Source organism: Lemur catta, chromosome 17 (genome assembly GCF_020740605.2).
Source record: "Lemur catta isolate mLemCat1 chromosome 17, mLemCat1.pri, whole genome shotgun sequence".
Taxonomy (NCBI): domain Eukaryota; kingdom Metazoa; phylum Chordata; class Mammalia; order Primates; family Lemuridae; genus Lemur; species Lemur catta.
In genome coordinates, this window is record NC_059144.1 from 18,041,747 (window position 1) to 18,056,093 (window position 14,347).

Sequence of the window (14,347 nt, forward strand, 5' to 3'; positions counted from 1 at the left end):
AGTAGGATAGTGAAAACACAGCTTCTTTTAATTCTCTTCTGGTTTAGCTACATCGTGAAACATGATTTCACTTGAAGGGTATCTAAAGTAGTCAAACTCTCACAAAGTAGAATGGTAGTTTCCAGGGGAAGGGGGAAAGGGGAATAGTTGTACAATGGGTATAGAAGTTCAGTTCTGCAAGATGAAAAAGTTCTGGAGGTCTGTTGATCAACAATGTGAATGTGCTTAACATTAATGAACTGTACGCTTAAAAATGGCTAAGATGGTAAATTTTATGTTTTTTTTAAACCGTAGTAAAAAAGAAAGAAAGAAAAGCAGGCTGAATAAAACAGCTGATGTACCTCTAGCTGCTACAGTTAATTGTCGTCCTTCAGTGGCCAGCTTCTGAGCGGGAGGTAGTGGTAATTAGAGCAGCAGTAATAGCTGCAGTAACTATGATTTATTATTGAATGCTTACTGTATGCAATAATACAGTACCAAATCCTTTATTGTATACTTTTTATCAATTCACTAAATTTCATGTCCGCTCCATAAGATAGGCATTAATATCTCCTCATTTTACCAATAAGGAAACAGATTGTAAGGAATTAAGTCATTTGCCTTAGGAATACACAGTTCATAATGGTAGGGCTCTGGGACACAAACCCAGCTCTGTGTGATGTTAGAGTCTTACCTCCGTTCTCAGCTCCCATTTGTTTGCTCACTGGAAGTCATTGTTATATGCCAGGCACTGTACTGTATCCCAAGGATACGATGAATATAGGCCCTGACCATACAGAGCTTAGAGTCTCTCTAGCCAAGGCGAGAGACAGTAGGCAAGAAAAGAAATGGATAAAGATCCAGTGACCAATTTTGATAAATGTTATGAAAGAAACAATTAGGGTTCTGTGATAGAGAATCATTCAGCTTGGAGTTGGGGCACTGACAAAGACATTTAAATAGGGTATTTGAAAATGTCTCACATTCTCTCCTTAACACAAGAAGGGAGAATTCAAAGAGGCAAAGGGGAAGAAAGACCAGAAGTCCTCTTTCAGAATTATGTGTGTCTGAAAATGTGGACCCACGTGGCCTTGTGATGAAAGAACCTTAGTCCTGCTGAATTCCAGCAGTGTTCCCTTGTCTTGCTGGGTCACTTCACTTCAGATGCCTCCCTTGTGTGGGGAAAAAGAAAATAAGACGTGTACCTTGACAGATTTCTGGTGGTATTGGTAGTGGTAATAGGATGATGAAAACACAAATTCCATTTAGTTCTCTTCTGGTTAGGCTACATCTTGAATGCTTCATTCAATTCTAATTGCTACATTTTGAGAGAGAGGTGGACAAATTAGAATGTAGTTAAAGAGCAGGTCACTAGAGAGAATGTGGAATGAATTCAGGACACTTCCACTGCAGAGGTGAATGCTAAATGATGAAATGATGATCTTCAACTGTGTGAAAAGCTGACATATAGAAAAGAGAGTTGACTTATGTCCAAAAGACAGATCTAAAACCCGGGAACCAGGTCCAACTAAGAAAGAAACTTCGTAATAAGTTGTCATAAGTAATAATGAGCTCTCAGGCTTTGGAAATACTCAGTTGCAGACTGGATAAAAGGTTGGTACAGGATTTTTTAACTGGGAAAGAGGTTGGACTGTACACACTGTCCTATTCCTCCATGTTGGGTGTTTCTAAGTTATTTTAGAACTATGGCTTTAAGCTAAAGGCAAATGGAATATATTTAGTTGTAGGTGAAGTGCCCATGTGCACCGCTGGAAAAGTTAAACCAGAAGCTCATCTGTAGCTATTAGAAATCTGAAATGTAAAGGAGCTCTACATGGTGTTTGACCCTAGTCACATATTCTGTAAGGACCTCTGCTTCAACCCCATTAGCGTCTTGCTCACTTGTTGCTATTTGTAACAGCCCACACGCTTTGGGAAATGTGCTAGCCTTTTTTCCCACTTATGTATTTATTCAAATTTTAGTTTTTTGTTTTGAATACGTAGCACATTCATGTTGTTCAGGATTTAAAAGGATCTATAGGGAAAAGTTTCCTTCAACCCTATTTCCCTTTTTCCCTCCCCAGGGCAAACACTATTACTACTTTCTTAGGTATTTTTCTAGAGATATTTTAAATACACACACACACAAACACAAGCACACGTATAATTTTTCTTCTGCACTTTGTTGTTTTGTACTCTAGCCCAGGCAACAGAGTGAGACACTGTCTCAAAAAAAAAAAAAAAAATCTTGAGGGTTAATCCATAGCAGTGTAAAAAGTGTTACTCTCATTCTTTTTCACAAGCAAATATTATTCCATTATATAGACGTGCCTTAATTGATGTGACTGTTTCCTGTTGGTGGGTGATTAGATAATTGCCAGTCCTTTGCTATCCCAGTGTTGACAATGGATTACCATGTACGGGTATTACTTCACACGTGTACAAGTGTATGTGCTATGTTCCTAGAGGCAGAATTGCTGAATCAAAGGGAATGAGCATTTGTAATTTTGTTAGATACTGTTAAATACTTTGCAATAGAAGTTTTACCAGTTTTCACTCCTGCAAGCGGTGTGTAAATCCTTGCCAACTCAGCTTATTATCAAATGTTTCAAGCTTTCCCAAAGTAAGTGAAAGAAAAAGAATCAGTAATTTTAACTGGCATTTCTCTTGCTGCGAGTGAAATTTAGCATCCTTTCTTGTGTGTAAGATCTTGCTGGACTTTGTAGTGAGGCCATTGAAGAAAGTCATCAATGCAGACTAAGCCTGGAAAAAGGAGGAAGAACATTATATCCACAGAGGCGAGCCAGAGAGTTTTTTTTTTTTTCCAAATGAATGCTCCCAAGAGGTTCAAGTGAGCTCACCAGCCTGCAAGCTATTTAGCCTGTAAACTATCTGGCCCACACTGGAAAAATTCAATTAAAACAAAACAAATGTAATTTCAGAAGTAAAACCACATCCAGAACAAACCATTTATATTGCTTTTTTAATTTTTAGTTTTAAATTTAATAAAGTAATTTACTTTTGTACTTGGAACAAAATTTAGGATGCAAGTACATTTTAAAGTAATACGTTTAACTTTGAAAGGAGCTGTCTACAAGGGTGCAGGTTCTGACTACATAGCTCTTATAATAGCCTAGATTTGCTCCCAGCCTCGCTCATCCCCCACCCCTTATTCTCCCCCCATCCTCTGCTTTCTGTAATTTCTCTGTGGGTTTGAGCAGGTTTTGGCAAAGACTAGAGTCTTTTCATTGGGAACATTGGCATTGCACAGCCTCCCTGCTCATTAGCAGTCTGACCCATTAATTCCCTGCAACACTTGTGACCAAACCCGTTCAATCCAGTTTTTCTCCTATAAAGGGACCTTCTAGTTTGAGCCGCAGAGATTTGCTTTTTGCACAAAGCTTACCAGGTTCAAACCTATCTTGGTTGATAGTAACACCATCATTCCAGTTGCTTAGGTCAAAAATCTTGGAGTCATCCTTAATTCCTGTGGGTACAATGGTCACATCCTCCATCCATTCCTTTAGGAAATCTTGTTGGCTCCACTTTCATAATGTATCCAGAATCCAACCCCTTCTCATTACCTCCATCTCTACCATCCTGGTGCAAGCTGCGGTCATCTCCTGCTTGGATTGCTGCTGTGACCTCCTGACAGGTTTCTCCGCTTCTCCACTGTTTTTTTCCCTGAAGTTTGTTCTCAGCACAGTCAGCAGAGCCATGCTGTGGGACGCGAGTCGGCTCACGTCAGCCCTCTGCTCAAAGCCTTCCCTTGGCACTGCCTGTCTCAGAGACGCCCAAATCATCACAGTGACCCTGCACAGACTCTCCCAGTCTCTTTGACCTTGTCTCACACGGCGCTCTCTCAATTACTGCCACCCAGCTGTACTGGCCTCCTTGCTGTTCCTTGAACATGCCAGGCACATTCTTGCATTCAGGTCCTTGCACTTGCTTGTTTGTGCCTCTGCCTAGAGTGCGCTCCCCACGTGTCCAGGTGGCTCACTTCTGCACCTCCGAGCTCTGCTCCAGTGTCTTATTCTCAGTGAGGCCCTTCCTGACCACCAGCTCTCAAACTGCAATCTCACCCTCTCCCTACCCACCGCACTCCTTCTACCCTTCCCTGCTTTACCTTTCTCCATTGGCCTCATTACTCTCTAACACATGACTTCATTTACTTATTTATTTAATTTATTGTCTCTCTTCCCCCAAATTATAATGTAAATTCCAGGAAGGCAGAGATTTTTATCTGTCTTTTCTTGTCTTCCCTGTATTCTAGCACCTAGAACCATGCCTGGCATAGGGTAGGCACTCAGTAAACATTTGGTAAATGAATTAACTATCTGTCATTTCTCTACAAACTTAATCCTCAAATTCTGCCAAACCTAAATTGAAACAAACAGGTGTTATATTTTGGTACCTATATTGGTGATGTGGATTAAATCCAAAAGCACTGATCTATATTTTCTGGGGAATTTTACATTATAAATGTGGTATCATTTGGGTAACAACTTTTTAAAATTTTTTAATTATGAGTATATAATTGTATTTATAGGAATTTTTATGAAAGATTAAATATGACACAAGAAATGCCATTAAGGAAGGTGATAAATACACTCAGACTACATCTGGAGAATGAGGTTTAGATTTAGGTGCCACTCTGGAGAGGGCGGTAGACAATAAGAGCGTGTTCCGAGAAGAGCAAGGGGAATGATGTGGAGTCACTGACCCAACCACACGAAGTATAGGAACTGAGGATGACTGGCTTGGGGGAAAAGAAGACCCTCAGGGAACATGATTCCTTTATTCAAATGTTGAAAAAGGGGTCATGTGGAAAATCAAGTATCTTCCCTGTAGACCTAGAATCATCATATTTTTCTCCACTCCATCAAAGCAGATCCAGCTTTTGTGGAACTTGAAATTTAGGAAGAGGACCCTCCTAAGAAAAAAAAATGTAAGTATAAAATTATGAAGATATAAAGTTAGATACAGGCTTTGGAAGTACCTGTGCAAGTGAGGGTCCCTGAAGCTTCAGGTTTATTAGCTTCATGGGAAATCCACCACATTCTGACTTCATATACCAGCCATACCAAATTACTGGTAGCTCTCCAAACATGCCGTATTTTCTTCTCCCTCTATGGCTTTGCATAGAGTATTCCCTTTGTCCAGAACACCCTTCCCCCAACTTATCTACTTGGCCATATCTACTCATCCTTCAAGCTCTAATTCAAAGAGCATTGTTCTGGTGCTAGAATGTGGGGAAGACAAAAAAGACAGATAAAAATCTCTGCCTTCCTGGAATTTATGTTCAGGTTTAGGGGGAGAGAGACAATAAACAAATAAGTAAATGAAATCATGTGTTAGAGAATAATGAGGGCAATGGAGGAAAATAAAGCAGGGAAGGGTAGAAGGAGTGCGGTGGGTAGGGAGAGGGTGAGATTGCGATTTGAGATCTGGTGGTCAGGAAGGGCCTCACTGAGAATGTGACGCTGGAGCAGAGGCTCAGAGGTACAGAAGACAGCCACCTGGACGTGTCGGGAGCACACTTCAGGCAGAGGCACCAGCTGGTGCAGGGTCCCCTGTGAGGCCGTACCCAAGCCCCCCCAGAAGACTTAGGTGGGTGGAAAGTCTTTTCCTATATGCTCCCTGAACCTTGTGTGTGCTTCCACCACAGCACTGAGATTATTGTTTGATTTTGGGGGGTCATTTGTTGATCATTTTGCTGATTATTTTGTTTATCTGGCTTCCTTTAGACTGTGTATCAATTGGGATGGGCTGCAGTAGCAAGCAACTCCCAAAAACCTCGGTGGCTTAAAGCAACAAAGGTTATTTCTTGTTTACGTTACGTATACCTGGTGTGTCAGCTATTGTTCTCTCACCACCGTCTGGAACATAACCAGCTTCCAGGCCAGAGAGTAAATAGTGAGGCAAAGCACACACTTTCTCCCAAAACATCCCCCTTGAAGTGACACATTTGCTCACGTTTCATTGGCTTCACCTAACTTCAGGTAGGCAGGGAAATCAAATGTGTCCAGAGGGAGAGCCAGCCCCAGAGTACTGGTGAATAGCTCAATTACTACAACAGATTGTTAGCTTCTTGAGTTGCAGCGATGGCATCTTTTCAGAAATCTTTATATATTCAGTGCGTAGCACATAGTAAGTCCTCCACTCTTTTTGAGTGAAAAAGTAAATTTAGCAAATAAAACCTATAGGGAGGTAATATTTTTTGGTGCTTGCTATAAGGAACCATTTCAAACATATTTCCAGCATCAGCAGGTGCTGAGCTCCTTATTTCTGGAGATGTTCAAGTATTGGCTATCCTAACCACCACCTGGTAGTGATACTTTGAAGGTAAAATTCATGCAAAGGTAGATGGTTGAAATAATATGGTCTCTAAAGTCTTTTAATTCTGAGGTCTCTGTATTTATAACACAATCACTTTTCTGAGCTTGAGAATGAATAAATTAGTGTTCACTTCAGAGGTGATAACATCTGACTACAGCAGGCTATTTCTGTTGGTAACTAGACAGAAATAAGAATTGTTTGAGGGGGAAAACAAGTAGAGAGCTAAGCCCTGCACCCTTAGCTGATGGAGATTACTGAATGCAGAAAGTATTGTGACCCTTAAGTATCCAGAAGGCAAAACAAGGCCAGTTCTGGGCTTGTCATTGCTTTGACACATGGGGTTGGAAATAGACTTGATTTCTTTGTTTTCAGCAGAAATCTGACTATTCTAACCAGCAGATCTGCTAGACTGCCAAGGTCCTGCCCACACACATTCCTGAGGAGGGACGGTTTCCCATGTGTTTCTTTTGTTATAGATTCCTACTGACTAACCTTGGTCTTATCACCAGCCCTTCTGGAATAGAGTTCTCTATTCATACGTAAGAGTAAATAATACAGCCCTTCCTCTGACAGCGTAAAAATGCTATAAATATTAAGGATCATATTAGCTCTGTCAAGCCTTTTTAATTAAAAAAAAAAAACGCACTGTAACAACTCAGCCTGTAAAATCTTTGAGCCCTCGTAAGAAGGAAATGTAAAAATAATTACAAGTAGCAGATTTATTGTGTAGTTGATATTCAGAGTAAAGATACCCTAAAAGAGAATGTATGATTTAGGACCAGAATATCTGGCTCTGCTAAGAATCTGCTGTGTGGCTGGTCATATCCGCTTCCCTTTCTTGCTTGATAGCTGCTCAAAGCTACAGTGGGGGAAGTGCGATGATCACCAACTCCAGCAGCGGAGGCTATGGGGATGGACAGGGAGATATGAAAGTGCTTCGCTTTGATGCACTTTGAGTGATGGAATTGAAGTGATTCAGTTTTCTGGTTGGTCATGGAAACTTCCCAGGAAGCCAGCTGATTTATTTAGGGTTGTCTTGGTCAGTGGTAAGGTGGGTGGCTGCATCTAGTTGTCATGGCCAAGGTCAGTGTTTTCAAAGGAAGGAAAGACAGAAACATTAAAAACAAAGCATTTAAAAAATATAAATTTAACCTTCATTTATGATCCAAGCGTTCTTTTTTTTTAATATAAGTCTGAGTTTTAAATTCTTTTTATTTTTGAAAATGTCAAATATACACAGAGAAAATGAGCCATATATCCCACCCAACTTGAACAACTGTCAGTTCATGGTCAAATTTCTTTCATCTTTTTCCACTCAACACCCATTTTTTTCTGGAGGGATTATTTTTTCCCCTGGCAAATCCCATAAAATAAATTATTTTACCCATAAATACTTCAGTGTGTATCACTAACTGACTAGGACTTTTGTAACATAACCCAAGTATGATTATCATACATAGCAACATTAGGAGTAATTCCTTAATATCATTTAATACCCAGTTGTGGTAGATGGACTCCAAGACATAGCTGCCATCAATTCCTTTCCTCCCTGTATGGGCATATGGTTCCTCCCATGAAGAGGTGGAGTCTTTTTCCCCCTCCCCTTAAATCTGGACTGGACTTGTAACTTGTTTTAACCAGTAGAGTGTGTCAAAAGTGACACTGTCAGTTCCAAGCCTAGCCTTTCATATGACTGGCAGCTTTTGTTTCCTCTCCTGGAAGCCATTCACTGTGTAAGAAGTCTGATTACTCTGTGACCACCATGCTGTGAGGAAACCCAAGTTGCCATGTTAAGAGACAGTGCTGGACATACCTCACCTATTCTAACCATCCCAGCCAAGGTGCTAGACATGTGAGTGAAGAAAACATCTTGGATGTTCCAGCTCCTGTAAATACCACATAGGGCAAAAGAATCTCCCAGCTGAGCCCAATTCAGAATCATGAGATATATATTGTTATTCCTTAAACCGCTAAGCTTTGGGATATTTTGTTTTTAACAGTCATTAGATAAACTAAAATACCAGTGTGTGTTCATGTTTTTCTGATTGTCTAAAAAATGGCTTTTTATTGTTGGTTAGAATCAAGATCCAAATAAGGCTTGAGTCGTGTTTGCAAATGAAATTTTTTTTTATTTTTGACCTTAGTACTTACTCTAACATCGTGAATCAAATTTTTTGCCCTTGTTAAATTTCTCATTTCTCTGTTTTGTTTTGTTTTTGTTTTTTTGAGACAGAGTCTCTCTCTGTAACCCTAGCTAGAGTGCAGTGGCATCATCATAGCTCACTGCAACCTCAAACTCCTGGGCTTAAGCGATCCTCCTGCCTCAGCCTCTCGAGTAGTTGGGACTACAGGTGTGCACTACCACGCCCAGCTAATTTTTCTATTTTTTGTAGGGACCGAGTCTTGCTTTTGCTCAGGCTGGTCTCGAACTCCTCCTGACCTCAAGCGATCCTCCTACCTCGGCCTCCTAGAGTGCTAGGATTACAGGTGTGAGCCACCACGCCCATCTTCATTTGTCATTTTTAATCTACCCAACTTTAAAAAATCAGCTTGAATAAATGGTAAATTTTGAAATGTTTAAATTTTAAGGTTTTTTTTTTTTTTTGAGACAGGGTCTCACTTTTTCTCCAAAGAAGATATACAAATGGCCAAGAAGCATATGGGAGAGATGCTAAATATCTGTAATCATTAGGGAAATTTAAATCCATATCACAATAAGGTCACCTTACACTTGTTAGGATGGCCACTATCAAAAAAAAATAGAAAATAACAAGTGTTGACATGGTTTTGGAGAAATAGGAATTCTGTGCCCTGTTGGTGGGAATGTAAAATGATGCAGTTACTGTGGAAAAAATATGGAGGTTCCTCAAAAAAACTAAAAATAGAACTACCATATAACCCAGCAATCCCACTCCTAGGTATATATCCAAAAGAAAGGAAATCAGTAAATCAAAAAGGTATCTGGGCCGGGCGCAGTGGCTCACGCCTGTAATCCTAGCACTCTGGGAGGCCGAGGCGGGCCGATTGTTTGAGCTCAGGAGTTCGAGACCAGCCTGAGCAAGAGCGAGACCTCGTCTCTACTAAAAATAGAAAGAAATTATATGGACAGCTAAAAACATATATAGAAAAAATTAACCAGGCATGGTGGCGCATGCTTGTAGTCCCAGCTACTCGGGAGGCTGAGGCAGGAGGATCACTTTAGCCCAGGAGTTTGAGGTTGCTATGAGCTAGGCTGACGCCACGGCACTCTAGCCCAGGCAACAGAGTGAGACTGTCTCAAAAAAAAAAAAAAGGTATCTGCACTCTCATGTTTACTGCAGTACTAGTCACGATAGCCAATATTTGGAATAAACCTAACTGTCCATCAATGGATGAATGGATAAAGAAAATATAGTACATATACACCATGGAATATTATTTAGCCACAAAAAGCAATGAAATCCTGTCATTTGCAACAACATGGATGGAACTGGAGAATGTTACGTTAAGTGAAATAAGCCAAGCACAGAAACAGATTTTGCATGTTCTCACTCATATGTGGGAGGTAAAATTAAAACAATTGATCTCACGGAGACAGAGTAGAATGATGGTTACCAGAGGCTGGGAAAGGTAGCAGAGAGGGGGAGGATAAAGTGGAGATGGTTAATGGGTGCAAAAATAGAGTTAGTTAGATATAATAGAGTGAACACTATTTGATAGCACTACAAAGTGACTTTAATCAATAAGCTAGGATATACTTTAAAATAACTAAAGTGAAATTGTCATGTTCCTAACACAAAGAAATGATAAATGCTTGAGGTGATGTATACCCCAGTTACCCTGATTTGATTATTATACATTGTATGCCTACATCAAAACATCACATGTACGAATGGATTAGTAAATTGTGGTATATGTATACCATGGAGTATTACTCAGCTATAAGAAATAACGGTGATACGACATCTCTTTGGTTCTCCTGGAGAGAGTTGGAACCCATTATATTAAGTGAAGTATCCCAAGAATGGAAAAACAAGCATCACATGTACTCACCAGAAAATTGGTTTCCCTGATCATCATCTAAATGCATATTGGGGAATGATACCAATTGGATATCAGACTGAGGCGGGGGGGGGGGGGGGAGGGGATGGGTGTATGCCTACATGATGAGTGTGTTGTGCACCGTCTGGGGAATGGTAATGCTTGAAGGTGCTGACTCGGGGAGGTGGGGGGTGGGGGGAGGGGATGGAGACATAACAACATGGTGAGTGCCAGGCGCACTGTCTGGGGAATGGACACGCTTGAAGCTCTGACTCAGGGGGATGGGCGGGACATGGGCAATATATATAACCTGAACTTTTTTTTGTACCCCCATAATAAGCTGAAATAAAAAAAGTCACATGTACCCCATAAATATATACTGTTATGCACCCATAATATTAAATAATTAAAAGTAAAATAATTTTTAAAAGATTCAGAATTTCAGAAATTCTCAATGCACAAAAATATGCACAGGGATGGTTACTGAGTCATTGTTTATAATAGTTAAAAAACTTCCAGGCTCAGTGGCTCATGCCTATAAACCCACTACTTTGGGAGGCAGAGGCAGGAGGATCCCTTGAGTCCAGGAGTTCAAGGTTGCAGTGAGCTATGATTGTGCCACTGCACTCCAGCCTGGGTGACAGAGCAAGACCCTGTCTATGATCAAAACAAAACAAAACAAAACAAAACCCTGGAGAAATGTAAATGTCTGTTAACAGGAGAATGGTTAAGTAAATTATGATGTATCCATAAATCAGAATGTTGCAGTCATTTAAAAGACTGAGATAAACTGCAGATGCTGACATGGAAAGATATTGAAATTAAGTCATTATGGGAAGAAGACTGAGGGCAAAATAGGATGTAAAACTACAACTCCATTTTTGGTTTTTTAAAGAATTTGTTACAGTAAGCTATGCCTAGAAAACACGTCTAAAATCATGTATACTCCACTGTTAACAATGGTTATCTCTGGGGTGAATAGGGAGGATTTTCACTTTTCTTAATTATTTCTGAGAGAGATAAATTTCCACATAAAGTATAATTTGAAGCAGAAAGTAAAAAGGATAAATTTCAAAGTAAATCTTCTTTATTGCTAGCAATAAAAAAAATGGAATGCTAAGTTTTTATTTTGGAATGAGTTAAGGTTTACATATGGTCTGTTATACCACATGACCAACTTTTAAATATGTTTCATGATGTTTTAAAAAGAATGTGAAGTCAATCACTGTAGAATATTCAAGACTATACCCATATCTGTCAAATCAGCCTCATTACAGTAGTCACATTCTTTACATCCATTTTTTTTGTCTACTTGATCTTTTGAAGACTGAGAATGGTATATTAAAATCTCCTACTATAGTTATGTTTCTGTAATTTTGTCAGTTTCTACAATTATTTCTGTTTTTAATGATAAATCCTGGGTCGTATGTCCAAGAGGCGTGCAGCCAGACTATCATAACTCTTGTATAAGAGTTGCCAAGAGTTGCTTTCTAAATATTTGAATTCCTTGTTTGAATTCTCTCTTTCTTTTTTATAAATTTTTGAGACAGCATCTCGCTCTGTCGCCCTGGGTAGAGTGCAGTGGTGTCATCATAGCTCACTGGGACCTCAAAAGTCCTGGGCTCAAGTGATCCTCCTGCCTCAGCCTCCTGAGTAGCTGGGACTACAGGCATGTGCTATGACATCCAACTAATTTTTCTATTTTTAGTAGAGATTGGGTCTCATTCTTGTTCAGGCTGGTCACCAACTCCTGAGCTCAAGCAATCCTCCCTCCTCGGCCTCCCAGAGTGCTAGGATTACAGGCGTGAGCCACTGCGCCTAGCCCTTTAAATTCTTATTGTCCTTCCAATTCTTTCCTCAGAGTTAGAAGAAAAGTTTCCAACCTAATCTATAATTTAAAGCTAAACACTTTAAGATTTTGATCTAAAAGGCTCACATATATACTGCAGTGCTCACGCACAGTGACTATTAGCTGCAGCTTTGCTAATTTAGTGAATTGAGCAAGTACTCATTCCCAAAGACAGATTTTCTAAAAAGTAATGTACTTTCGTTGTTATTTTGTCACTTAAAACATCCATTTACAAGGCAGAAGTTTTCAAGACAGGGTATATAGAGGATTGTACAAAGAATGATGAACACATGATTGTCATCTGGCCCTTCTTTCCCAATCTCTTTTGGCAGCACAGCCTTGTGTTTATATCCACTCACTTCACTTGGGCTTTACTTCGGAAATAGCGTGTTTCTACGTGGGAATGCCTCATTTGTCAGACGTGCTCCATGAATGTCTTCCGGATGAATAATTTGCTAGATAATTGGAGATTTTTCCTTTAAACACCACTTTTAATAGATACCCCTTTAAAAATGTGTGACAGATAAACCCAAGCTTACTTAAATGGGTAATGTTGCTAAAAATAGACACTTTTAGTAAGCATCCAGCTGGTGAGAATATGGGTGTTCACTGTAAAACTCCTTCAGCTTTGTTTTATGCTTGAACTTTTTCCCAATAAATGCTGGCGGAAAAAAATATCATTGCAAGAGGCCACGCAACCCTTATTCCGACACTGTGGAGATTACTCAGCTCAGCATGTGGAGTGGTTGAGGTCACAGGCTCTGGAGCCAGACAGCCTGGGTTCCTATCCAGCCTCTGCTGCCTCCTAGTCGTGTGCCCTGCAGGCAGCGATGGGACTCCTTTGAGCCTCATCTTTCTTGTCTGTAAAATGGTAATGGCAAGAGTGCCTCCTTTTAGGTTTGTGTGAGTGGAACGAGAGGCTGCGTATGAAAGCACTACCAATAGCGTGAAACACTCAGGAAATGCTGGCTGTGGCTACCACTGTTGCCACTACTGCTCTTTTGTAATTGCCTGTGATTGATGGCTGAGCCACCCAGAGAATGGTTAGCAGTGTTACCTTCCTTGGTCATTTATTTGAATGATCATTCGGGGCTAATTTGAGACTTAATTCTGAATGACATTGGGACTATTCCCCAAAATCAAATCTGTCTTCATGTTGTCTGCTTCTCAGCCTGAGAAAATAAAACAACAGGAACACTATTTACCTTTCCCTCAGGGAAACCCAGTCCCCATCACAAATAGCAGTTCTGACCCTGTGCCTCATGCTGTCGCTGGGCCCCTACGCTTACCTGCTCCTGAGTTCTGCTGGCTGCCTGCACTTGGGGTGAACCCGCGCTCTCTTCCTTCGGGTTGTGCTGCTTCCAGCTGCTGGCTCTGTATCTCCCTTCCCGCTCTCTCGGCAAACCTGATGTTCACAGTCACTGCCATTCACCTTATTCATGGAAGTAAATATTACCAAGGTGAGTCAGGAAGTGTCACGGGATGACATCACCCCGTATTGGAACTGTAAAAGTGTGAGTGATGACCCTCCGCTGCAGAACTGAGTGCTGTAACTTTCTACCCTCTACCTTTCTTGGGTTTGATGTCCTTTCAGTGGTTTTTAGCATATTCAGAGTGTTGTGCAACCATCTACACCATCTAATTTTAGAACATTTTCCTTACCTCAAGCAGAAAACTCATACTCATTAGCAGTCACTCCCCATTCTCCCCTCCTCTCATCCTCTGGCACCTACTAATCTGCTTTCTGCTTCCGTGGATTTGCTTCTTCTGAACAGTTCATATAAATGGAATAATACGATATGTGACATTTTGTGTCTGATGTCTTTCATTTTAGCATAATGTTTTCAAGTACATCCATGCTGTAGCATGTATCAGAACTTCATTCCCTTTTATGGCTGAATAATATTACATTGTATGAATATATCCACATTTTATTTATCCATGATAGACATTTGGGTTGTTCCCACTTTTTGGCTATTATTTGAATAATGCTGCTATGAACATTTGTGTACAAGTTTGTGTGTGGACATGTTTTCTCCTCTTTTGTGTATATACCTGGGAGTGGAATTGCTGGTTCTTATGGCAATACTGTATTTAACATTTTGAGGAACTGCCAAACTGTTTTCCAAAGGTGGCTGCACTATTTTATATTCCCACTAG

At 40.3% G+C, this 14,347-nt stretch overlaps 1 protein-coding gene across 12 annotated transcripts in view; it reads left to right on the forward strand.

The window, feature by feature from the left end:
- Positions 1-14,347, forward strand: part of ZHX3 (zinc fingers and homeoboxes 3) — a 112,768-nt gene that overhangs the window by 84,904 nt on the left and 13,517 nt on the right. The window contains exon 3 of one of the 12 annotated variants that reach the window (XM_045529279.1): positions 4,868-4,927. The exons of 10 other annotated variants lie outside the window; for them this stretch is intronic. The gene's annotated coding sequence lies outside the window, so the exon portion shown is untranslated. Of the gene's footprint in view, positions 1-4,867; positions 4,928-8,787; positions 8,806-14,347 lie in introns of those variants that run through there. One more of the 12 variants, XM_045529282.1, reaches the window with a different exon arrangement.